Source organism: Sebastes umbrosus, chromosome 1, assembly GCF_015220745.1.
Source record: "Sebastes umbrosus isolate fSebUmb1 chromosome 1, fSebUmb1.pri, whole genome shotgun sequence".
In the NCBI taxonomy this organism is placed as follows: domain Eukaryota; kingdom Metazoa; phylum Chordata; class Actinopteri; order Perciformes; family Sebastidae; genus Sebastes; species Sebastes umbrosus.
In genome coordinates, this window is record NC_051269.1 from 29,104,304 (window position 1) to 29,110,800 (window position 6,497).

Genomic DNA, 6,497 nt, shown 5'->3' on the forward strand with positions numbered 1-6,497 from the left:
CAGAAGCCAATTGGACTGCCCTTCTCCACCATTAATTACTTGAGGAGTGCCACCTCTATCGAGCTCCACACTGCCTTGGGCTCAATCTGCTTATTTGTCTTGACATGTGTGTCACTTGTAAGGGGTGAGATACTACCTTCTCTCACCTTATTTTGTAATCGGCCTCACTTTAGAAGCCAGGTGTACCGCCCTTCTCGGCCATTAATTACTTGAGGAGTGCCACCTCTATCGAGCTCCACACTGCCTTGGGCTCAATCTGCTTTTTTGTCTTGACATGTGTGTCACTTAGTAAGGGGTGAGATACTACCTTCTCTCACCTAATTCTGTAATCGGCTTCACCGCAGAAGCCAATTGGACTGCCCTTGTCCACCATTAATTACTTGAGGAGTGCCACCTCTATCGAGCTCCACACTGCCTTCGGCTCAATCTGCTTATTTGTCTTTACATGTGTGTCACTTGTAAGGGGTGAGATACTACCTTCTCTCACCTTTTTCTGTAATCGGTTTCACCGCAGAAGCCAATTGGACTGCCCTTCTCCACCATTAATTACTTGAGGAGTGCCACCTCTATCGAGCTCCACACTAACTTTGGGTCAATCTGCTTATTTGTCTTGACATGTGTGTCACTTGTAAGGGGTGAGATACTACCTTCTCTCACCTTATTCTGTAATCGGTTTCACCGCAGAAGCCAATTGGACCGCCCTTCTCGACCATTAATTACTTGAGGAGTGCCACCTCTATCGAGCTCCACACTGCCTTGGGCTCAATCTGCTTATTTGTCTTGACATGTGTGTCACTTGTAAGGGGTGAGATACTACCTTCTCTCACCTTATTCTGTAATCGGCCTCACTTTAGAAGCCAGGTGTACCGCCCTTCTCGGCCATTAATTACTTGAGGAGTGCCACCTCTATCGAGCTCCACACTGCCTTGGGCTCAATCTGCTTTTTTGTCTTGACATGTGTGTCACTTAGTAAGGGGTGAGATACTACCTTCTCTCACCTAATTCTGTAATCGGCTTCACCGCAGAAGCCAATTGGACTGCCCTTGTCCACCATTAATTACTTGAGGAGTGCCACCTCTATCGAGCTCCACACTGCCTTGGGCTCAATCTGCTTATTTGTCTTGACATGTGTGTCACTTGTAAGGGGTGAGATACTACCTTCTCTCACCTTATTCTGTAATCGGTTTCACCGCAGAAGCCAATTGGACTGCCCTTCTCCACCATTAATTACTTGAGGAGTGCCACCTCTATCGAGCTCCACACTAACTTTGGGTCAATCTGCTTATTTGTCTTGACATGTGTGTCACTTGTAAGGGGTGAGATACTACCTTCTCTCACCTTATTGTTGGAGGTGATTTTTCACCTTGGCAACTTCAGGTTTAACTTGGAGTGGGATCTCCAGACCGTGGATGTCAGCCACTTTTGTATTCGAAGCAGCATGGGACTCATCTGCTGGTTTTCATGACAGCGTTTTAAGCTTCTGCATGTCTCTCTCTGATTTGCTGTCTGGAAAGCTCTTTCAATCGTAATTTGGCCTCACTTTAGAAGCCAGGTGTACCGCCCTTCTCCACCATTAATTACTTGAGGAGTGCCACCTCTATCGAGCTCCACACTGCCTTGGGGTCAATGTGCTTATTTGTCTTGACATGTGTGTCACTTGTAAGGGGTGAGATACTACCTTCTCTCACCTTATTCTGTAATCGGCCTCACTTTAGAAGCCAGGTGTACCGCCCTTCTCGGCCATTAATTACTTGAGGAGTGCCACCTCTATCGAGCTCCACACTGCCTTGGGCTCAATCTGCTTTTCTGTCTTGACATGTGTGTCACTTGTAAGGGGTGAGATACTACATTCTCTCACCTTATTGTTGGAGGTGATTTTTCACCTTGGCAACTTCAGGTTTAACTTGGAGTGGGATCTCCAGACCCTGGATGTCAGCCACTTTCGTATTCGAGGCAGCATGGGACTCGTCTGCTGGTTTTTATGACAGCGTTTTAAGCTTCTGCATGTCTCTCTCTGATTTGCTGTCTGGAAAGCTCTTTCAATCGTAATTAGGCCTCACTTTAGAGGCCATTTAGAAACAAGGAAATTAGTAAAGATAATGAATCATTTGCCTATTTAAACATAATATTTCAGAAAACTACTATACAAAAAAATATTTGTTTAAACGTAATTGATCAGCTGGGAAAGTTTCATGACGATAGCTATTAGTTAAATGTTGTGCCCTATTCACCTTGGGTGTCTCTCCTTATATAAACTCTTTGAAAAAATATTGTCCAAAAGCTGTAGGCCTACCTGAGTTAGAAGATAATACCATACCGTCTCCATACTGCTGATTTCCTCCTATAGGTCCATGGTGCCCTCTAGTGGCTGTGTGTGCTTTCTCTCTGCTGTCTGCTCTGAATTGGCAAATCCTTTGAAAAGTTAGAGATATATGACGTCAGCAAGATTCGATTTGGCTTTGATGGGCATTCCATTCTCGAACGTCTAAACGTCATGAATATTTAATGAGCTGCTCCAAAATCATCCAATCAAACAACTACATTAATAATCCCCTATGTAATTTAATCAATGGCGTTTTATTGGTGCGAGTGAACAGCAATATATTACACACCACATTACCACTGTAACATATGGACATAAACACCAATAAATCATCATACCCCACATTAAATGTCATAAAAATGTATACAACCACCTTTTACCTACGAACTCTAGAGCCTGGCTTAGTGGCTAAATTCGATCCAACCCATTTAAATATTTAAGTCTTTCAGAGGCACTTGTTCCAAGATTTAGGATATATTTTTGCCCTGTGGTATTAAGATCACTGTATGTCCTGGTTTTAAAAGGGATTTAACTATTTGCATGTCAGCACAGGTCTGAAGCAAGCAGCAAAATCACTAAAACAACAAGTCATGTTACACACGTAGGCAAAATTGTTGGTACCCTTCCGTTAAAGAAAGAAAAACCCACAATGGTCACTGAAATAACTTGAAACTGACAAAAGTAATAATAAATAAAAATTTACTGAAAATTAACTAATGAAAATCAGATATTGTTTTTGAATTGTGGTTCAACAGAATCATTTTAAAAAACAAACTAATGAAACTGGCCTGGACAAAAATGATGGTAGCCCTAGAAAAGATGTAAAATAATGTGACCATAGGGACATGTTAAACTAAGGTGTGTCCTGTAATTAGCATCACAGGTATCTTCAAACTTGTAATCAGTCAGTCTGCCTATTTAAAGGGTGAAAAGTAGTCACTGTGCTGTTTGGTATCATGGTGTGTACCACACTGAACATGGACCACAGAAAGCTAAGGAGAGAGTTGTCTCAGGAGGTTAGAAGGACAATTATAGACCTTCATGTTAAAGGTAAAGGCTATAAGACCATCTCCAAGCAGCTTGATGTTCCTGTGACTACAGTTGCACATATTATTCAGAAGTTTAAGGTCCACGGGACTGTAGCCAACCTCCCTGGACGTGGCCGCAAGAGGAACATTGATGACAAATCGAAGAGACGGATAATACGAATGGTAACCAAAGAGCCTAGAACAACTTCCAAAGAGATTAGAGGTGAACTCTAAGGTCAAGGTACATCAGTGTCAGATCGCACCATCCGTCACTGTTTGAGCCAAAGTGGACTTAATGGAAGACGACCCAGGAGGACACCAAATCATAAAAAAGTGAGACTGGAATTTGCCTGCCAAAATGCATATTGACAAGCCACAAAGCTTCTGGGAGAATGTCCTTTGGACAGATGAGACAAAACTGGAGCTTTTTGGCAAGTCACATCAGCTCTATGTTCACAGACGCAAAAATGAAGCATCCAAAGAAAAGAACACTGTACCTAATGTGAAACATGGAGGAGGCTCGGTTATGTTATGGGGTTGCTTTGCTGCATCTGGCACAGGGTGTCTTGAATCTGTGCAGGGTACAATGAAATCTCAAGACTATCAAGGCATTCTGGAGCGAAATGTGCTGCCCAGTGTCAGAAAGCTTGGTCTCAGTTGCAGGTCATGGGTCCTCAAACAGGATAATGACCCAAAACACAGCTAAAAACACCCAAGAATGGCTAAGAACAAAACATTGGACTATTCTGAAGTGGTCTTCTATGAGCCCTGATCTAAATCCTATTGAACATCTATGGAAGGAGCTGAAACATGCTGTCTGGAGAAGACACCCTTCAAACCTGAGACAGCTGGAGCAGTTTGCTCACGAGGAGTGGGCCAAAATACCTGTCGACAGGTGCAGAAGTCTCATTGAGAGTTACAGAAATCGCTTGTTTGCAGTGATTGCCTCAAAAGGTTGTGCAACTAAATATTAAGTTAAGGGTACCGTCATTTTTGTCCAGGCCAGTTTCATTAGTTTGTTTTTTAAAATGATTCTGCTGAACCATAATTCAAAATCAATAGCTGATTTTCATTAGTTAATTTTCAGTAAATTTTTATTTATTATTACTTTTGTCAGTTTCAAGTTATTTCAGTGACCATTGTGGGTTTTTCTTTCTTTAACGGAAGGGTACCAACAATTTTGCCTACGTGTGTAAATGTAGGCTATCCTTCTATTTATTCTAACAAAATAATTAATATTATTAATAATTAATCTAAAACCTTTGACTCTAATATGTCAACAAAGGGAAACAATTATTTTGAACCTGGTCTTTATCCATATTCACATTTCTGTTCTGGAAACTAGGTAAATTAGCAAAGATAATGCCTCATATTGCTGCATACAATTTAAGAAAACTTGCAATTCCAAAAATAATTGTCTTGATCTAGTAATCCAAATGGGAAAGTTTCATGGTGATATCTATAATAAACTCTACCTGAGTTAGAAGATGATATGGTGCTGGTGTCCTCTGGTGCTGGTCCGTGTTGTGTGTCGTCTCTCTGCTGGACTCCTCTGCTCTGGATTCTAGACTATGTCCTAAAAAGTTAGAATTCTATTTTATTACGTCAAAAGATTCGATTGGGCTCCGTTGTTGATGCGCATTCCATTCTTGAACGTCTAAACGTCATGAATATTTAATGAGTGCGTCCAAAATCGTCCAATCAAACGACTAAATTAATAATCCCCGAATTAATTTAATCAATGGCATGTTATTGGTGCGAGTGAACAGCTATCCATTACACACCACATTACCACTGTAACATATGGACATCATCCTACCCCACATTAAATGTTATAAAATGTATACAACCACCTTTTACCTGTGAACTATAGAGCCTGGCTTAGTGGCTAAATTTGATCCAACCCATTTAAATATTTGAGTCTTTCAGTGGCACTTGTTCCAAGGTTTAGCATATATTTTTGCCCTGTGGTATTAAGATCACGTAACATATACTGATTATCCTGGTTTTAAAAGGACTTTAACTATTTGCATGTCAGCACAGGTCTGAGGCAAGCAGCAAGATCACTAAAACAAGAAGTCTACACAAAAGCAACTGCAAAATGCACATTAAATGCTGCCATGTTAAATGTAGTCTATATCTTATTTATTCTAACATACAGTTATTGTGTCATGGGAATATTTCTTTGTATTGTATCAACTAGGGAAGTTTCATGGTGATATATTTAATTAAACATGTTAACCCTATTCACCTGCAGTATATTGCGAAATGTATGGAATACATATATTTAATGAATTCACCAGAATTTACCATTAGATAACACATCATTTGCATATTTAAAAATAGCATTTCAGAAACCTTGTAATAAACAATATAATTGTCTTAATGTAGGCAATCATCTGGGGAAGTTTCATGGTTACACCTATTAATTAAACAAGTTTAACCTATTCACCTGTAGTGTCTTGCAAAATGAATGGAATTTTACAATACATACTGTATCTTTAAGGCATTTTTCTCAAAATTAGGTTTTTCCTCAGACTCTGAGCCAGAAATCTCCACTTCAGTAGCACTTACATCTCATTCCGATCTATATACTTAAGATATTTACATAGCGGTTTGTTTATATATCATTCATAGCCTGATTTATATATTTTATTCCTAAAAACATGCAGAAATTAGTTTTTTTTTATGTGAGTGATAAGAGATATCCAAAATCCCCTCTGTAAAAACCTTTGACTCTAATATGTCAACAAAGGCTTTATCCATATTTACATTTCTGATCTGGAAATATACGCAAATTAGCAAAGATAATGCCTCATATTGCTGCATTTTTAACATACAATTTAAGAAAACTTGCAATCTAAAAAAATAATTGTCTTAATCTAGTAATCCAAATGGGAAAGTTTCATGGTGATATCTATAATAAACTCTTGGAAAATGTATAGTTCAAAATAGGACCTACCTGAGTTAGAAGATGATATTATGCTGGTGTCCTCTGGTGCTGGTCTGTGTTGTGTGTCTCTCTCTGCTGGACTCCTCTGCTCTGGATTCTAGACTATGCCCTAAAAAGTTAGTTCTATACTAGAGTTCTATTCTATGACGTCAGCAAGATTCGATTTGGCTCCGCCTTCCATTCTTGGTCGTCG

General features: G+C 39.7%; 1 long non-coding RNA gene across 1 annotated transcript; it reads left to right on the plus strand.

Moving 5' to 3' along the window:
- The first annotated feature begins 4,606 nt into the window (after nt 1-4,606).
- LOC119495199 lies at nt 4,607-6,212 on the plus strand. The gene is made up of 2 exons (XR_005208392.1): nt 4,607-4,658; nt 6,107-6,212. It is a non-coding gene; the product is annotated as an uncharacterized LOC119495199 (long non-coding RNA).
- Nucleotides 6,213-6,497: the final 285 nt, after the last annotated feature.